The sequence below is a fragment of the Ranitomeya imitator genome, chromosome 2 (assembly GCF_032444005.1).
Source record: "Ranitomeya imitator isolate aRanImi1 chromosome 2, aRanImi1.pri, whole genome shotgun sequence".
In the NCBI taxonomy this organism is placed as follows: Eukaryota; Metazoa; Chordata; class Amphibia; order Anura; family Dendrobatidae; genus Ranitomeya; species Ranitomeya imitator.
The window spans coordinates 357,328,918-357,349,961 of NC_091283.1; positions in this window are offsets into that span (position 1 = coordinate 357,328,918).

Below are 21,044 nucleotides of genomic sequence, written 5' to 3' on the forward strand. Positions count from 1 at the left end.
TCTGCCTCGCTTTGAGGTTGACTTCGGCTAACTAACTTTCCCTGCAGGTCACCAGTTTTACCAATGTGGGGAGTGACCTAATAAATAGGAGCAAGAGCTCCCCCTGGTGGCCTGGAGTGTGAAATGCGTGGCATGTTTGTGATACCTGGATGCAGTTATCCTTCTTTGCCTCCAAACGTAACATCACTCTCCCCTAGAGGAAAATGACATTACTGCAATGACCAGGACCCCTATGGTTGTTGATGGCAGATTGCTATGAGCGCCACCTTGTGTTCGGCGCTAGTGATGAGCGAATATACTTGTTACTCGAGATTTGTCGTGCATGCTCGGGGGTCCTCCGAGTATTTTTAAGTGCTCGGAGTTTTATTTTTTAGCACCGCAGCTGAATGATTTACATCTGTTAGCCAGCATAAGTACATGTGGGGGTTGCCTGGTTGCTAGGAAATCCCCACATGTACTTATGCTGGCTAACAGATGTAAATCATTCAGCTGCGGTGCTAAAAACAAACTCCAAGCACTAAAAAATAGAAATCTCGAGTAACGAGTATATTCGCTCATCACTAGTCGGCGCTCATAGCAATGCTGTAATTCAGCTACATAGAGGTGATCTGTACATCACCTCTATGTAGCAGAGGCAATCGAGTAGTGGATGCTTCTAGCCTCCCATGGAGGCTATTGAAGCATGTCAAAATTAAAAAAAAAAGTTTCAAAATATTATTATTATTACTATTTATTTATATAGCACCATTAATTCCATGGTGCTGTACATGAGAAAGGAGTTACATACAGGGTTATAGATATCGATTACAGTAACCAGGTTTACATTGATAGACTGGTACAGAGGGGAGAGGACCCTGTCCTTGCGGACTTACATTCTATGGGATAGTGGGGAAGAGACAGAAGGTAGGGGCGAGGCGGCAGCTCTGGCGATGGCGAGGCGGCGGCTCTGGCGATGGTGAGGCGGCAGAATGGTTATTGCAGGCTGTAGGCGTTCTTGAAGAGATGGGTTTTCAGGTTCTGTCTGAAGGATCCAAGGGTGGTGGATAGTCGGACATGTTGAGGCATGGAATTCCAGAGGATGGGGGATATTCGGGAGAGATCCTGGAGGCGGTTGTGTGAGGAACGAATAAGTGTGGAGGAGAGTAGGAGGTCTTGGGAGGATCGGAGATTACGTGAGGGAAGATATTGGAAGATTAGTTCAGAGATATAGGGAGGGGACAGGTTGTGGATGGCTTTGTAGATCAGTGTTAGTAGTTTGAACTGGATTCGTTGGGCAATGGGGAGCCAGTGGAGGGATTTGCAGAGGGGAGAAGCAGGGGAGTAGCGAGGCGAGAGGTGGATTAGCCGGGCAGCAGAGTTGAGGACAGACTGGAGTGGTGCAAGAGAGTTAGCGGGGAGGCCACAGAGGAGGGTGTTGCAGTAGTCGAGGTGGGAGATGATGAGGGCATGCACAAGAGTTTTGGTAGATTGTGGGCTGAGGAAGGAACGGATTCTGGCAATATTTTTGAGTTAGAGGCGACAGGAGGTGGCAAGAGTTTGGACGTGCGGTTTGAAGGACAGGGCAGAGTCGAGGGTTACCCCGAGGCAGCGGATTTCAGGTGCGGGAGAGAGCGTGATGCCGTTTACCATAATAGATAGGTCAGGTAGGGGGGATATGTGATATGGGGGAAAGATGATGAGTTCGGTTTTGTCTACATTGAGTAGACAAAATATAAAAAAATATAAAAGTTCAAATCACCCCTCTTTCGCCCAAATCAAAATAAACAAAAAAAAAAATCAAGCCTACACATGTTTGGTATCACCGCGTTCAGAATCGCCCGATCTATCATTAAAAAAAAAAGAATTAACCTGATCGCTAAACCGCGTAGCGAGAAAAAAAGTCAAAACGACAAAATAACTTTTTTTGGTCACCGCGACATTGCATTTAAATGCAATAACGGACAATCAAAAGAATGTATCTGCACAATAGAGGTATAATTGGGAATGTCAGTTTGGCATGCAAAAAATAAGCCCTCACCCGACCCCAGATCACGAAAAATGGAGACGCTACAGGTATTGGAAAATTAAGCAATTTTTTTTTTTTTTTTGTAGCAAATTTTTTTTACCACTTAGAAAAAAGAGAACCTAGATATGTTTGGTGTCTATGAACTCATAATGACCTTGAGAATCATAACGGCAGGTCAGTTTTACCATTTAGTGAACCTAGCAAAAAAGCCAAACAAAAAAGTGTGGGATTGCACTTTTTTGCAATTTCATCGCACTTGGAATTTTTTTCCCGTTTTCTGTTACACGACATGGTAAAACCAATGGTATCATTCAAAGGTGCAACTCATCTCGCAAAAAATAAGTCCGACATGGCCATATTGACGGAAAAGTTAAAAAGTTATGGCTCTAGAAAGAAGGGGAGCGAAAAACGAAAAAATCTCCGGGGTTAAGGGGTTAAATCTGCCTTGGGCAAATACCTTGTCCAAGACCACATTTACTTGAATTCTGGATTGCAACAAAAGCTATATCTGTGACTGCAATGCACTCCAGCAGCCTTAAAACGCTTCTATGCGCATCCTGGGGGATGCATAGCGTCACTCGCATATAATACCTGTCAATACCTCACATACCTCGCCTTTTCAAACTTGAGGGTGCCCATGGCAGGGCATCCGTATTCCCTTGCGCCTTCCTACGCTATGTTCCACGGTAACATTTACATTTTGGAAGGACAGGAATGATCTGGTGACCCAAGCATTCCTCTCCCCTCCAGGCTAAGGGTGAACGATCTGTCACCAAGTGAAACAGTCGACCAAGTAAATAATATCGCAGGAACTCCAAGGACCACTTAATGGCCAGACATTCCTTCTTCACTATGCTATAATTTTTTTCGGCCGTGGTGAGTTTCCTACTTGGGTAGGTGACTTGTGAATTCCGCTCTTGGGCTCCCTCCGGTGGTTGTTAGTGGCATTTTTGTGAGTTCTGCTCTTTGGCTCCCTCCTGTGGTTTTTAGTGGTATGGCTGCTTCTTGGATTTAGCTTCAGCAGCTGTTTTCACTGATCGTCTTTCTGGCTCAGCTATATTAGTCTGGCCTTATCCCTCATTCAATGCCAGTTGTCCATTGTTCCTGCCTGGAGTCATTGCTCTTAGAACTTTCCTGACACTCTGACCAGTTCATCAAAGCTAAGTCTTTGCTTGTGCTTTTGCGGTTCTCTTGTTGTGGACTTGTTGTTCAGCACTTTCTTGTTTTTGTTCATTTGTCCAGCTTTTCAGTATGGATCTAATCAGCTAAGCTGGAAGCTCTGGGCATCAGAGTTTGCCCTCCACACCTTTAGTCAGGTGTGGAGATTTTTGCATTTCTCTGCGGTGGACTTTTTCTAGTTTTTATTACTGACCGCACAGCGTTCTGTCCTGTACTATTTTCTATCTAGCTAGAAGTAGCCTCCTGTGCTAAATCTTGTTTCATACTACGTATGTCATTTCCTTCTCCTCTCACAGTCATTATTTGTGGGGGGCTAATCTATCCTTTGGGGATTTTCTCTGAGGCAAGATAGTTATCCTGCTTCTATCTTTAGGGGTAGTTAGCTCTTAGGCTGTGACGAGATGCCTAGGTAGAGTTAGGAGCATTCCACGGCTGCTTCTAGTGTTGTGTTGAGCTTAGGGACTGCGGTCAGTATAGTTGCCACCTGCTCAGAGCTAGACGCATGTCGCTCCTTAATCACCAGATCATAACAGGTGACCGGATGTTCTTTTCTGTTCACCTCCTGCTTAAAACCCAAAAAGTCAGAAGGATCGCGAGGTCCCGTTTTCACCATCACCATCTGTATTCATACTGAAAATCAAGATCAAGTGAGCTTTTGCCCTTCTGCTCCACGGGAGATTTCTGGCCTCTCTGAGCTCACCTTAGTACCCCTGGATTATGGTTTGACCGGTGTACTGCCCCAGTCAAACTCCTGTCCAGCAAGCGACATGCATAGCCAGGGAAAGGGGGAAAAGTGCACTTGGAGCCAGAAGCGAGAGCCCCTCGGGACTCGCCTACCCGCCTGCTTGGGTAGTGAAAAAATAAGAGTAGTGGTATTTCTCTGGAGGTAACTTTTCTGACATCTCCTTTAACTATTGCTCCCAGCTGGAGCATTTGTTTTATCTCACTTGCGAAGGCTTGTCTACGGGTCTTGGGCACATGGTATGGTTTAATTTGTACCCTTATGTGAAGTTCAGTGACAATGTCATGCTGGATGTCAGAGGTACGACCGGGTAATTCCAAGAATATGTCCGTATTATCTTGTACTAATTTCCGTACCTCTCGAGTCTGCTGCTTTGTCTCCTATCTTTACCTCTCTCTCGGCCTCCGTCCGGGCCAATATCGGAGGGTCCCCAGATGATATGTCTGGGGTCACATCCGTAAGCATACACTCCCTGTCCTTCCACGCTTTTAACAGATTGACATGATATAGCTGTTCGGGTTTTCTTTTTCCAGGCTGGTAAACTCTGTAGTTCACTTACCTCACTTTTTCCTCAACCTCATGTGGACCTTGCCACTTGGCCATAAATTTACTCTCACGATGGGCACTAGCACTAACACCCGATCCCCCTCTTTAAAGGATTTGACCATGGCTCTTTTATTATATGTGCATTTCTGCGCTGCCTGGGCATTCATTAGATGCTCTTTTACTATGGGCATGACTGCCACAATCCAGTCCTGCATACTTACCACGTGCTTGATTACTATTACACTCCAACGCGGTGTCGGCTCCTGCTCCCACGACTCCTTGGCTACATCTAGCAACACACTCGGATCCCTGCCGTATAATAGCTCAAAGGGTACAAACCTTTGGAACGTTGCGGTACCTTGCAGATAGCCAACATCAAATAGGGCAATAGCATGTCCCAATCCCTCCCATCCTTGGAAACTACCTTTTTCAGCATCGATTTAAGGGTTTTACTAAATCTTTCCACCAACCCATCGGTTTGTGGGTGGCACACCAATGTGCACATGTTTAAGCCGGAGCAGCTTACATAGCTCCCTTGTTACCTTGGACATAAAAGAAGTCCCCTGGTCTGTAAGGATCTTCTTTGGTAGTCCAAGGTGGTAGAACATTGAAAACAGTGGCGAAGTGGAATTGCCTTGAGGCAATGAGTAGCATAATCCACCATAACAAGGATATGCTGGTGGCCACAGGCAGACCTGACTATAGGCCCCACCAGATCCATTGCTATCCACTCAAATGGTACCTCTATAAGACAGAGGTACCAATGGACTCTGGAATAGTGTAGTGGGTGTGTTCAGTTGGCACTCAGGACATGATTCACGGTACCTCTGCACCTCAGCATATATCTGGGGCCAAAAGAACTGCTGCAGAATACGTTCTTGGGTTTTCTTTACCTCTACGTGTGCCCCCAACATATGGTCGTGTGCCATTTCTAGCACTGCTTGACGTAACGTCTGGGGCACTACCAACTGTTCCACCATTTCATCCCGGATTTTATCCACCCTGTATAACAAATCCTGGTGGATTGCCATGCGGGGAAAAAGTGTCTCCGCACCTGATTGCTGAGCCACCCATTTATTTCTATCACCATTTCTCGTGCCTGAGCCAGAGTGGGATCCTGAAGCTGAGCGGTTCCGAACGTACCAGGTGACACTTCCAGCTTGGGGATCGGTGGGGTCTCCTTGTCCACTCCTGGCAATACCTCAAGGGTCCCTAGGTTGGTGACCCCTATGGCAGGTATTCCTGACTCAGGACCTTCGAGTTCTGCAACTGGAATAACATGGGATGGGTTAACCCTGGTCTCCCACAGGGACCAGAACAGGGAAAAGTCTCTTCCCAACACAGTCCCATATGGAAGGGTTTTCACCACTCCCACCACATGTTTTATCTCTCGATATGGTGCGGAAAAAGTAACCTCTGTGGTCGGGTATTCTCAGAGTTCCTCATGTATACACACCACCCCCACTTTCCGTCCATTGTAGTTGTACCTGGCAACAGTGACCCATGGACCAAAGTCACTAAGCTCCCTGAGTCCAAGAAAGCCTCCGTCTGGTTCCTGTTGATGAGTACCTGGCACAGTTGGGGCTCGCTATATGCAGTGCCTGTAGATGCCGTGTAGACTGACTGGTATACATAGAGACCCTGCACATAAACCCCCAGTCCATGGGTTCAGCTGTCAGGTGGCAGTTGGCAGCCACATGTTCTGGCCCTTAGCACCACTAACACCTAATAGCTGCGGCACGACTGGACCCTGGGATCAGTTTAGAGGAAACTGGTCTTTTGTTACGCACTTCAGGGTACCCCCTCAGTATGGTCTTGGTCCTGATTGCCCCCAGCAGAGGGTGGTGGACTTTTCCCAGGTTCCTGGTCTGTTGGGGCCCAACATGACAGCCAAAGTGGAGCAGTGTCCCGTCTAAAGTCCTGAGTGGCCGTATACCATTCAATCAGCCCAACTACCTGGTTCAGAGTGCCTGGGTCCCCTTGCCTCACCCAATGCTGTCTGGCTGTGGGCGGCGCCCTCACCAGCTGGTCGACCACCACCCTCTCTACCATCTAGAACTGGGTTAAGGTGTCAGGCTGAAGCCATTTTTTGACCAACTGCAACAAGTCATATGCCTGAGACCTGGCGGGTCGAGTCTCCACAAAGGACCATTGGAACAACCGTTGTGCACGTACATACAGTATGTGTTGCAAAAAGTTAAAAAACAGACAAAACTGCACCAAACTGTTGACTGCAGTCTGAATCAGTCCTTAGTATAAAGCATACCACCTGATAATGAGCTAGGTGGTGCATGAACAATGTGTTGAAGACCAAGCTTGGGCTGCAGCGTTGCAGGCCTAGTAACCAACATTTAGCGGGCTTTGGGTATGCCTCATTTCACACTGCCCACATTCTCCAACCATATGTAGTGCTGCGGGATTAATGCAGTGCGAGAGATATGCAGTAACCACAGGAAAGTTCAAAACAAATTGTCTTTAATGTCCAACGTAACTCACAAATGGAATGCTCCAGATCACAGCTGGGTTTCAAGGTATCAAGACAGTCCATATCTGAGACCGAATGCCATGGGTGACTGCACCACCGTGTCATGCTGAGGAGTGCCAGGCCTTTTGGCTTCACTTGGCGCCTTGTTACTTCACAGAGGCTGAACCTTGAATAGCCACCTGCTCTACAGTTTGCAAACCAAGACTGACACACCTAACCCTTTACTGCAGGGTTTGTAAATGGAATCTGTGGCCATGGGCCACTTGTAAGACCCGGACTTTAGGGAGCGAACTGCCCACTACCATCCTTTAGTTCGCTCAAAAAATCAAAGCCCATGGTCAACAATGGTCCATGTGTATAAGCAGGGACTTAACTACCATGGTTGCAGAGGTTGTGACCAGGCCCGGAGGGTGATTGGATGCACATTCAGCTAAAGTGTATTGTGGCACAGAGACCTGTCGAGTCCTTGCATGGCAATTCACACTGCTGGCCTATCAGAGCATACAGCTAGGAAGTATGCAGCAAGCAAGGACATGATGCCTACAGCAAGGAGTCGGCCATTTCTTAACAATCCTTTCAAGGCTGTGGTTATCCTGGTTGCTTGTGCACCTTTTTCTACCACACTTTTTCCTTCCACTCAACTTTTTATTAATATGCTTGGATACAACACTCTGTGAACAGCCAGCTTCTTTAGCAATGACCTTTTGTGGCTTAATCTCCTTGTGGAGTGTGTCAATGACTGCCTTCTGAACATCTGTCAAGTCAGCAGTCTTCCCCATGATTGTGGAGCCTACTGAAATAGACTAAGGTACAGTCATGCTGCTGCTATGCAGGGAAAAGCAAGCTCCACTAGATGGCAACCGAGTGGGGGGGGGGACTTCACACTGCCAGAGCAGACCTGCAGCACAGCAGCGAGACCAGCACCAGATGGCAGCAGGATAGTCAAAACAAGCTGAGTCGATATTAGTCAGTAGCGCAGTGCCACAGAGACTATCCAAAAAGGTCAATACTGGTCAGGAGCAGAAATACTAAAGACAAGAGACAAAAGCATGTCGGGGTTCAAGCCGAGACAAGTACCTGGGAGTCCACACAAGAAGGGGAAACAGTATCGGGCCGGAAAGAGGGGAGTAAACAGACGCGGGCACAGTCAGCAAAGGCAACAGGACAAATCAGGGTTTAACCAGGGTCAGCTACTCATGCCGTAGGCAGAAACTTTAACTGACACCGCCTACAGGACTCAAAGGAGAGAAATAGCCAACCAGACACGAGAACAAGGTAGAGAAATGTTAACCCTGTCATGACCAGACCGGGAAGGGGAGAACAGGACTCAAAACCCGGCCTGGATCATGACAGGTACCTTTTTAAATGCTTAGGAAGCCTTTGCAGGTGTTTTTTGTTAATTATTCTAATTTACTGAGATAATGACTTTTGGGTTTTCATTGGCTGCAGGCCATGATCATCGACATTAACAGAAAAAAAACACATGAAATAGATCACTCTGTTTGTAATGACTCAATATAATATATGAGTTTCACTTTTTGTATCGAAGAACTGAAATAAGTGTCAGGACTCTGAACATTTTTTATTACCTTTTTGTGCATTACTGCCCTTTTCCAAGATGGCGTCTTTGGTCTCATGTGCACTGTGTCTTCCTGCTATAAAACTCCACCCCAGCCTTCAGTCTGTACTAGAGTATTCTGCCCTGCATCCAGCTTCTGACCTCTGGTGAATCCCTGGCTATATACCTGCTCCTGTGAACCTGTGGGGTGATCCTGCTACTCTGCTCTGAGTTCCTGCTGCATACACCAGTTCCAGTAATCCTCCTTCATCTGCTGCTCGTGTTTACTTCCATCTGCATTTGCTGGACATGTAAGCTGTTTTCTGCTCTGCAAGAACCTGAGACTATTACCCAGACCTCCCTGGTTGAGCTAAGATATTATTTGAACTGCCTTATAAGCATATCTATCTGTGTTTTGGACTAAGCAAGGACTTATCCTCAAGAATAATTGTGCTTCATAGACTTTCTGCATGATTGCATTTTCCTCTGAAGTTTCCTATAGACTGCTGAGCTGCATTTGATATTTGCACCAAGTGTTGTGGACTTGAGTTTCTCTCTGCTCCTGTTTGAATCACCGTGTGATAATATAGACTTTACCACTTATAAAACTGTGTCCTGTAGTTGTCTTTTTCCACGCAAAGAGTCTCCTGAGTTATCTCCTATAATTATTACAGGATACTCTAGTCTAAAAAAAAAGGAGACTGCTGGAGCAATGACTGCAGAAAGCAGACTAGAGCAGGTGTTTTCCATAATCAGATCACTGCAGAAAGATGTGGAAGGTCTGCAAAAGAAGTTTGGAAGCTTTGAACACAACAAGTGTTTGGACAGACTTTGCAGGACTTAAGCACCCGCATGACAGCCCAGGAAAACAAACTTGCTGGCATAGAGTCCCAGTATGGACGGGCTTTTCAGGATATAAGCATGCAAATAGCTGCACAAGTGACTTTTCCCTCTGGGCAACCGCCACCTGCTAGCCCACCTAAGTTGCCCCCATTCAGATTTAATGGTGATCGCGACAAATTTCGTGGCTTTGTGAATCAATGTATGCTATATTTTGATGTGCATGCTGACCGTTTTCCTAATGATAGATCCAAAGTATTGTGTGTAATAATGCTGCTGACCGCTCGAGCGCTCGCCTGGGCGATTCCGATGATTGAGTCTCGTGATCCGCGGTTAAATAACTTGGATGATTTCTTGGCCGCTATGGCATTAATGTTTGATGATCCTAATCGCCGTGCAACCGCTGAATCTGCCTTATTGTCTTTATGCCAGGCAAAACGTTCTGTTATTGAGTATGCTACAGAATTCAGGAGATTAACGGTAGATAACAATTGGGACAGTTATGCACAATTGCCTATTTTTAAAAGGGGACTGTCTGATATTGTAAAAGATGAACTAGCCCGCTCTGAGTCACCACAAGAGCTAGAGACATTTATACAGCATTGTGTGCGCATTGACATTCGCCTTACTGAGCGTAGGCAGGAGAAGTTTGCTGCATATAACCGTATTTCTAACTTTTCCCTTCCTTCCAAAGAGCCTGCAGGTAAAACATGTCGGGAGGTGGAGGAGGTGCCCATGCAAATTGATTCCGTTCAGAGGCGCGAGATCAATGAGCGCCGGGAGCATCGCCTTCGTGAAAGTCTATGTTTCTACTGCGACCAGTCTGACCACTTCTTGATCAATTGTCCTAAGTGTCCTAGACGGCCTAACAAGGTGCTAGCAGCGGTAGGGGAGTATGACAACTGTGATGATGAATCTGACATCTCTGAATGTAGCCTGCCTTTAAACGCTGTATTCCATTCACTTTCTATGACTTCACCCCCCAAGGAGCTTAAGGAAAAGAACTCTCACTGTTCTCTCCCTATTAAGCTCCTGTGTTTAGGACAGTGGATTTCCAGTGCAGCTATGATTGACTCTGGTGCAGGTGGCAATTTCATGGATATCGCATTTGCCAAGGAACATGGTATTGAAATTCAGCAAAGAGCCTCTCCAATTAACATGGAAATAGTGGATGGGTCACCTTTAATCTCTGGGCCTGTGGATCAGGAGAAAGTACCCCTTGAAATTTTGTTGGAGCATAATCATCAGGAGCAACTTTCTTTCTTGCTAATTTCTTCTCCTTTCCCTGTGATTTTAGGCATTCCTTGGTTGCGTTCTCAGAACCCAATTATCAACTGGGAGACCAAGGAGATAATCTTTCTAACAAGGAGCAACTCAACGTTAACAGAAGCTGTCCCTGAGTCCACGGCTACTGAACCACATGTACAGGTATTTTCTTTACCTCCAGCATATAAAGAGTTCTCTGACATCTGTGACAAGAAGAATGCAGATCAGCTTCCTCCACACAGGCATTATGACTGTCCCATTGAGTTGCTTCCTGGGGCAGCTATTCCTTTTGGTAACGTTACCCTTTGGTGGCACCTGAGCTTCAAGCCTTAAAGGAGTATATTGATGAAAATCTGGCCAAAGGCTTCATACGTCCTTCTTCCTCACCAGCAGGGGCACCTATCTTTTTTGTAAAGAAGGATGGGACCCTGAGACCCTGTGTTGACTATCAGGAAATCAATAGGGTAACCGTACGAAACCGTTACCCTTTGCCTCTGATTCCCGATTTACTGGAAAGAGTCCGCCATGCTAAGGTGTTCTCTAAACTGGATCTTCGTGGGGCTTATAATTTGGTGCGTATTCGTCCAGGGGATGAGTGGAAGACAGCATTCAGATGCCGGTATGGACACTTTGAATCTCTTGTGATGCCCTACGGGCTTTGTAATGCCCCTGCAATGTTTCAACACCTTGCTAATGACATTTTCAAAGATTTGTTGGAACAGTTTGTAGTGATCTATTTGGATAGACTAATCTTTTCTGACTCTCTACAGGAACATGAAGAACATGTCAAAACTGTTTTAAGACGTCTGAAAGAGAACCATCTGTATATTAAGCCGAAGAAATGCGAGTTCCATCGTTTTGAGATACAGTTCTTAGGTTATATCATCTCTCCCCAGGGGCTGAACATGGAATCTGGTAAGATTCAGGCTATCCTTGACTGGCCGGTACCCAAGAACGTTAAGGAGGTCCAATGTTTTATTGGTTTTGCAAATTTCTACAGACGCTTCATTCAAAATTTTTCTGATATTGTCCGTCCCATTACTTCTTTGACAAAGAAGGAAAAGCCCTTTAAGTGGTCATCACAGGCTCAAGAAGCTTTTGATCGGCTTAAGATCTGTATCACATCAGCACCGCTGTTGATACACCCAGATCCAACACATTCTTTCTTTGTGGAGGTGGACGCTTCTGATAATGCTTTGGGGGCTATTCTCTCCCAAAGAACTGGAGAGAAGGGTCTGCTACATCCTTGTGCTTTCTTTTCCCGTAGACTAACCTCAGCTGAAATAATTACGACGTGGGAGACAAGGAATTGCTGGCTATTATTGCGGCTTTTAAAGAATGGAGGCATCATCTGCAAGGAACTGCACAACAGATCATAGTGCTAACTGACCATTGCAATTTAGAGTTCCTTAGATCCGCTAGATGTCTTTCTCCTCGTCAGGCTCTTTGGAACTTATTTTTAAATCAATTTAACTTTGTTATCTCGTACCGTCCAGGTTCTCGTAATGGGAAGGCTGATGCTTTATCCCGAATCCATGCTGCGGATTTTGTACCTGGAGCCCTGTCCAAGACCATTCTATCTGATGCCAATTTCATCGGAGTTATCCACGATCAGGACTTGTGGAAGGAGTGCAGGGAGGCCTATGATGGTGATGTATTTCTGGCCAACCCACCTGTGGATATTAATCTGGTCTTTAAGGGTGGCATGTGGTTCAGAGATCGACGTATCTACGTCCCTGAGGTCGTCCGTCTGCAGATCCTCAAGTTGGTACATGACTCCAAGTTGGCTGGTCACAGGGGGTACAGAAGACAAAAGAGTTCCTAAGCCGATTCTTCTGGTGGCCAACTTGCCTGAAGGATACCAAGGACTATGTTCTCTCTTGCAAGGTATGTGCTCGTTACAAGACTCCTCATGTGGCACCTACGGGTCTTCTACAACCATTACCTGTTCCGTCCCGCCCTTGGGGGTCTATATCAATGGACTTTATTGTGGAGCTGCCTACATCGGGGGGCATGAATACAATCATGGTGGTAGTTGATCGCCTGACTAAAGCTACTCATTTTGTTCCGTGCACCGGCCTCCCCTCAGCTAAAGATACAGTGAACTTGGTTATTCAGAATGTCTTCCGGCTGCATGGGGTCCCGGATGAGATCATCTCTGACCGTGGAGTACAGTTCACTTCAAGATTCTGGAAGGGGTTTTGCTCTGCACTCAATATTAATGTCTGTCTCTCTTGCGCTTACCATCCCCAGACAAATGGTCAGACTGAGCGTACCAGCCAGACGTTGGAACAATATCTAAGATGCTATGTCAGCCATCTCCAGGATGATTGGTTGGAGTTACTGCCGTTAGCCGAATTTTCATATAACAATTCTCAGAGCTCCTCCACTAAGTTCCCTCCTTTCTTTGCCAATGTGGGTTATCATCCGTGTATCTTACCTAAAGTCTCCGATTAATTCACCGGTTCCAGCAGTTGAGGAAAGGCTGACTGCAATGAGGCAAAATCTGGAGGTTCTGAAGGAATCCCTGACCACAGCTCAAGAACGTTATAAGAGATCGGCTGATAGATTCCGTAAACCTGCACCCATGTTCAAGGTTCAAGGTAGGAGATTCCGTGTGGTTAGCAACTAAGAATCTGAAGTTAAACGTTACTTCACAAAAACTTGGACAGAAATTCATTGACCCTTTCAAGATCAATGATATTGTGAGCTCTGTGGCCTGCCGGCTGAAGCTGCCTAGGACTATGAAGGTACACCCAGTTTTTCATGTATCTTTACTAAAGCCTGTATCTCCTAATACCTTCCAGGGACGTGTTGTGCCACCTCCGCAGCCTGTGGTGATTGATGGGCAAGAACAATTTGTGGTGGAGGAAATTGTTGATTCCAGGATTCGCAGGAATCGGCTCCAATATCTGATAAGATGGCAGGGCTATCCCCCTGAGGAAGACTCTTGGGAACCTGTGGAAAACATCAATGCCCAACAGAAGATTTCTCGTTTTCATCAGAGATTCCCTGAGAAACCAGGTCCAGGATTGTCCTGAGGCCGCTTCTAAGGAGGGAGATCTGATTGCTGTTGCCAGATCAGCTTTGCAAGTTGGAGCCTTGTCATGGACCATTTTCTTCAACTTCCACCAAAGATTTTCAATTGGATTGAGATCCGGACTATTTGCACGCCATGACATTGACCTTATGTGTCTTTTTCAAGGAATGTTTTTACAATTTTTGCTCTATGCAGGATGCATTATCATCTTGAAAAATGATTTCATCATCCCCAAACATCCTTTCAATTGATGGGATAAGAAAAGTGTCCAAAATATCAACATAAACTTGTGCATTTATTGAAGCTGTAATGACAGCCATCTCCCCAGTTCCTTTACCTGACATGCAGCCCCATATCATCAATGACTATGGAAATTTGCATATTCTGTTCAGGCAGTCATCTTTATAAATCTCATTGGAACGGCACCAAACAAAAGTTCCAGCATCATCACCTTGCCAATGCAGATTCGCAATTGATCACTGAATATGACTTTCATCCAGTCATCCACAGTCTACGATTGCTTTTCCTTAGCCCATTGTAACCTTGTTTTGTTCTGTTTAGGTGTTAATGATGGCTTTCATTTAGCTTTTCTGTATGTAAATCCAATTTCCTTTAGGCGGTTTCTAACAGTTCGGTCACAGACGTTAACTCCAGTTTTCACCCATTCATTCGTTCCTCATTTGTTTTGTTGTGTATTTCCTGCTTTGGAGGCAAATTGCTTGAAGTTTCCGGTCTTTACACTTTCATGTCTTCCTTGGTTTACCAGTATGCATTTAACAACCTTCCTATGTTGTTTGGATTTGGTCTAGATTTAAGACACATCTGACTGTGAACAACCAACATCTTTTGCAACATTGCTTGATGATTTACCCACTTTTAAGAGTTTGATAATCTTCTCCTTTGTTTCAATTGACATCTCTTGTGTTGGAGCCATGATTCATGTCAGTTCACTTGGTGCAACAGCTCTCCAAGGTGTGATCACTCCATTTTAGATGCAGAGTAACGAGCAGATCTAATTTGATGCAGGTGTTATGTTTGGTTATGAAAATTTACAGGGTGATTCCATAATTTTTTCCTCAGAATTGAGTGATTCCATAATTTTTCCCCTATGCTTGGTTAAAAAAAGTAACCATTACTGACTACCACATTTTTTGTTCTTGATTTCTTTGAGTGTTTCTTAGAGCCAGAAAGTTATCATTTGAAGTGACTTTAGGTTTGTGCCATGTCTGTGATCTGCAGGGGTTGTATATGCCAGGATGGGGCGCAAAATAATGGACATATATACCAGGATAGGGGATATACAGTATATACGAGGATGAGGGACATATACACTGGGGTAAATAAGTTATTGATCGTTTGCTGATTTTATAAGTTTGCCCACTGACAAAGACATGAACAGTCTACAGTTTTAAGGGTAGGTTAATTTTAACATTGATAGAATATCAAAAATGAAATCCAGAAAATCACATTGTATAAATTATATGAATGTATTTGCATTTTGCAGTGAGAAATAAGTATTTGATCCCTCTGGCAAACAAAACGTAATACTTGGTGGCAAAACCCTTGTTGGCAAGCACAGCAGTCAGATGGTTTTTGTAGTTGATAATGAGGTTTGCGCACATATCAGGAAGAATTTTGGTCCATGTGTTCATTGGCAAATTTTAGATGGGTCTGCACATGTGCCTTCGTGAGCAGGGGAACCTTGCACTGCAGGATTGTAAACCTTTACAGTTTAATGTGTTGCCAATGGTTTTCTTGGTGACTGTGGTCCCAGTTGGCATATATTATAGTGTTAGGAGCCTTGATATATAATTTATTTATGGGAATTTACAGATAAAATTATCACTCCAAGTCACACAGAACAGATAAAGAATAATATTTACATCCAGGAACTTACCGCTGACATTTCGTCTGATTAGAGCTGCTTTCTCCTGTTTCTTCTCCATCTGGTCAGATTTTCATGTCGACATCTCCCAGCCGTGACTCATCTTGTCACTATGATCTTCGCAGCCTTGAAAATAACAAGGTGACATACATTGTATACATTCATGTGTTTCCCCCCCCCCCCGAATACATACAGGTCCTTCTCAAAAAATTAGCATATAGTGTTAAATTTCATAATTTACCATAATGTAATGATTACAATTAAACTTTCATATATTATAGATTCATTATCCACCAACTGAAATTTGTCAGGTCTTTTATTGTTTTAATACTGATGATTTTGGCATACAACTCCTGATAACCCAAAAAACCTGTCTCAATAAATTAGCATATCAAGAAAAGGTTCTCTAAACGACCTATTACCCTAATCTTCTGAATCAACTAATTAACTCTAAACACATGCAAAAGATACCTGAGGCTTTTATAAACTCCCTGCCTGGTTCATTACTCAAAACCCCCATCATGGGTAAGACTAGCGACCTGACAGATGTCAAGAAGGCCATCATTGACACCCTGAAGCAAGAGGGTAAGACCCAGAAAGAAATTTCTCAACAAATAGGCTGTTCCCAGAGTGCTGTATCAAGGCACCTCAATGGTAAGTCTGTTGGAAGGAAACAATGTGGCAGAAAACGTTGTACAACGAGAAGAGGAGACCGGACCCTGAGGAAGATTGTGGAGAAGGACCGATTCCAGACCTTGGGGAACCTGAGGAAGCAGTGGACTGAGTCTGGTGTGCAGGAAATGGGCTACAGGTGCCGCATTCCCCAGGTAAAGCCACTTTTGAACCATAAACAGCGGCAGAGGCGCCTGACCTGGGCTACAGAGAAGCAGCACTGGACTGTTGCTAAGTGGTCCCAAGTACTTTTTTCTGATGAAAGCAAATTTTGCATGTCATTCGGAAATCAAGGTGCCAGAGTCTGGAGGAAGACTGGGGAGAAGGAAATGCCAAAATGCCTGAAGTCCAGTGTCAAAAACCCACAGTCAGTGATGGTGTGGGGTGCCATGTCAGCTGCTGGTGTTGGTCCACTGTGTTTCATCAAGGGCAGGGTCAATGCAGCTAGCTATCAGGAGATTTTAGAGCACTTCATGCTTCCATCGGCTGAAATGCTTTATGGAGATGAAGATTTCATTTTTCAGCACGACCTGGCACCTGCTCACAGTGCCAAAACCACTGGTAAATGGTTTACTGACCATGGTATTACTGTGCTCAATTGGCCTGCCAACTCTCCTGACCTGAACCCCATAGAGAATCTGTGGGATATTGTGAAGAGAAAGTTGAGAGACGCAAGACTCAACACTCTGGATGAGCTTAAGGCCGCTATTGAAGCATCCTGGGCCTCCATAACATCTCAGCAGTGTCACAGGCTGATTGCCTCCATGCCACGCCGCATTGAAGCAGTCATTTCTGCCAAAGGATTCCCGACCAAGTATTGAGTGCATAACTGAACATTATTATTTGATGTTTTTTTGTTTGTTATTAAAAAACACTTTTATTTGATTGGATGGGTAAAATATGCTAATTTATTGAGACAGGTTTTTTGGGTTATCAGGAGTTGTATGCCAAAATCATCAGTATTAAAACAATAAAAGACCTGACAAATTTCAGTTGGTGGATAATGAATCTATAATATATGAAAGTTTAATTGTAATCATTACATTATGGTAAATAATGAAATTTAACACTATATGCTAATTTTTTGAGAAGGACCTGTATATGTTCCCCACCATTAATATACTATTAGCCACACACCATTAAAAATATAACGTGATAAGCAGCACTGTGTCCTCATTACCTATAATCTCTGACTCCCAATATTATAAATTATTCAGTATTTTACGCAACTTTCTTCCTGCCAACACATTAGGATATGCAGCAGAATTTTCTCCTGCAAATCCTGAACGTGTGCACATAGCCTTAGTCCCTGTCCTGTGTAGCCAATTCATTATAAGTCCTTGATAGCATCAAAATGAATTTGGAAGAGGGAGAAGACGCTATTAGGTACTGATCATCCTCCACCACCTCCCAAATCATTAAAAGTCCCTGACAGAGTCTCCTCCCACCTTTAAGTTCATTATAAAGGGTCCTATGCACCTTATTGCCTCCTCTCCCAATCACCAATAAATTTTAAGTGCACGATAGCATTACAATGAATTGTGATATGGTTGAGGATACAATCAGGGGCTTAGCATCCTCCACCACCCAATTAATTTTACATCCATATCTAACTTTCTCCTCCACTCCCCCTGTTCGTAAGTCCATTATACGTGCTCCTTACTTGCATCCCAATCCCCCACATCACCTCATTGTCCTCCTCCCCCCACATCCCATCATTGTCCTCTCCATCATTGCCTTATCCACCACTCCCATTATTGCCCTCCCCACCACCCCAATAATTGCCCTCTCCACCACACCAATCATTGCCCTCTCCACCACACCAATCATTGCCCTCTCCACCACTTCCATCATTGTCCTCTCCACCATCTCCATCATTGTTCAATTATTTTTGAATAAAATATTTGAATGTCATTTACCATTTCTAATTCATTTGCCTGTAAAAATGGCAAGTTATGTAAAAATATTGAATTCTTCACCAAGACAATGACAGCTCACAGTCTAATTGGGAGCAGCACAGTGGCTTAGTGGTTAGCACTGCAGCCTTGCAGCACTGGAGTCCTGGGTTCAAATCCCACCAAGGACAACATCTGCAAAGAGTTTCTATGTTCTCTCCGTGTTTGCGTGGGTTTCCTCTGGGCACTCCAGTTTCCTCCCACATTCCAAAGACATACTGATAGGGAATTTAGATTGTGAGCCCCATCGGGGACAGCGATGATAATGTCTGTAAAGCGCTGTGGAATATGTTAGCGCCATATAAAAATTAAAGATTATTATTCTCCCCCTCCATCCTCATCATTGTGCTCTCCACCAGCTCCATCATTCCCTTCTCCCCCACCACTCCCATTATTGCCTTCACATCACCCCCATCATTGCCATTCCCACCACCTCCATCATTACCTTCTCCCCCACAACCCCATCATTGCCATTTCCACCACCTCCTTCATTGCCTTTTCCCCACCACTCCCATTATTGCCTTCTCCCCATTACCCCCAGCATTGCCCTCTCCACCACCTCCATCATTACCTTCTCCCCCACCACTCCCATTATTGCCTTCTTCACATCACCCCCATCACTGCCCTTTCCACCACCTCCATCATTGCCTTCTCACCCACCAACCCCATCATTGACCTTTCCACCATCTGTATCATTGGTTTCTCCCCCACCACTCCCAATATTGCCCATTCCACCACCTCTATCATTGCTTTCTCCCCCACCATCCCCATTATTGCCCATAACATCACCTCCATCATTGCCTCCTCCCCATCATTGCCCTTCCCACCACCACCATCATTGTCCTTTCCATCACCACCATCAATGCCCCTTCCACCACCTCCATCATTGCTTTCTCCCACACCAACCCCATCATTGCCCTCTCCATTACCCTCATCATTGCCCTCTTCACCACCTACACACAGACACACACAAAACCACTCACCTCTCCGAACGTTCCCCACAGCATCTTCGCCACAGATTGCTTTATGTCTGACACAGGCATGGCTTTGTGAAAGGGGGAATTTGCAATCACTGAAATTCAAATGGGAAGGCAGAGAGTAGAAACATAACCAAATTCTACAGCTAAGTTATGGTCAATAAGATTCAAGGCGGAACCTGAATCCACAAATGCAAGTGTAAAAATAAAACTAGAATTCGTTCTCAGATAAACATGTAAGAAAAATCCAGATGCATGCAGGAGAAACCACCTCAGACCCTTGGAATCTTCATCTCTACATCTCAGAGTTTCCTCTTTTTTTCCTTTAAAAATTCATTATTATATTTGATACATATATGCTAGCCACCTTAGGGAGAGACCCAAGTTGGGCTAAATGTAGTGGGACGAAAGAGACCGAAAAGCCCTCTACTTAAAGGAAATACATAGTGGATGCTTTCCTGAAACGGAAAGTACTTGCAAGCAGCATAATACAAAGAATAGCAGGTTTACCCAGAATCCTTTGCAGTAGGCGGATTCTGGGTAAACCTGCTATTCTTTGTATTATGCTGCTTGCAAGTACTTTCCGTTTCAGGAAAGCATCCACTATGTATTTCCTTTAAGTAGAGGGCTTTTCGGTCTCTTTCATCCCGCTACATTTAGCCCAACTTGGGTCTCTCCCTAAGGTGGCTAGCATATATGTATCGCTTGCTCACCGAGCCCCACTCCATACAGCCAACCAATTCCAGCCCTGTGCTGATGAGGGCCTAAAGCCCGGAACACGTGTCCACAGGTAGGAATTGGTTGGCTGTGTAAATTTAGAAACTAATCCGCAGCATTGCACGCTTGGCGGTTCCAAGCGCTGTGGATTAGACAGGGGTGGAAAGAGATGATTTGCATAGCTCAGCCTACTGCAAAGGATTATGGGTAAACCTGCTATTCTTTGTATTATGCTGCTTGCAAGTACTTTCCGTTTCAGGAAAGCATCCACTACTTATTATATTTGAAACACTGAACTGTGGCATGACCAGGTGGGCCACAATATAAACAAAAATGAGAAATAAGCTGATGCTGTGACTTCAGTACCCACTCTGGGATCCCTGCAAGAACCAATTTGCATAGGTTCACCAGTCTGCACTAACAGATGAGACGTCAGTGAAGCACTTTTAAATGTGTCTCTGTTTTTCTGGCTTCTATCCAAATGAACAGCAAGTGTCATAGCCTTCTTCAAGGACTGTGGACAGGAACTGTAAACCATCATGCACTGTCTCTATTCTGAAAGTCAATAACAGAACTAACTCCAGAGAGTGGGGTCGTTCCAGGAAGTGTCCAATGCCCAGCTTCTAAACTCCGACCAGTAGTCCTCAACTCTACAGCTTTCCTGAACCAATAAAGGGATCTTGGATTCAGCCACAGCGACTTTGTCAGGGTCATCACAAATGCCGCCAAGAGCCGACAAGAAAGCTTCAAAAAGGAAAATTCCAGGGAATCCTCCATCACAGAAAATTCCCAGGCTTGAAGATCTCCAAAGAGCAAATACAAAATAATACCCACTTTTTTGACTCTCACACCTAGATGAGACCGGATGAAGGTGAAAATATAATTTGCATGAAGTAGGAAAAGTATCCATGTCAAAGCAGTTTGATCATTTTACCCTTATTTCAACTGTGCCATTTGAATTTGCAAGTTGTTGATGACAACTGATGTCTACAACTGCCATGGACAAAGATTGAATTTGTGTTGCCAAAGCGTTCATGGAATCCATGACGCCTCAGCACACATTAATGGACTGGCAGTAATATTAGGACTTTATAAGCACACTCACACGGGCTATGTGCAAATCAGGACAGAACAGACAAGCACCTGAACCCAACATGTCCCAGTTCAGACTGGGAAA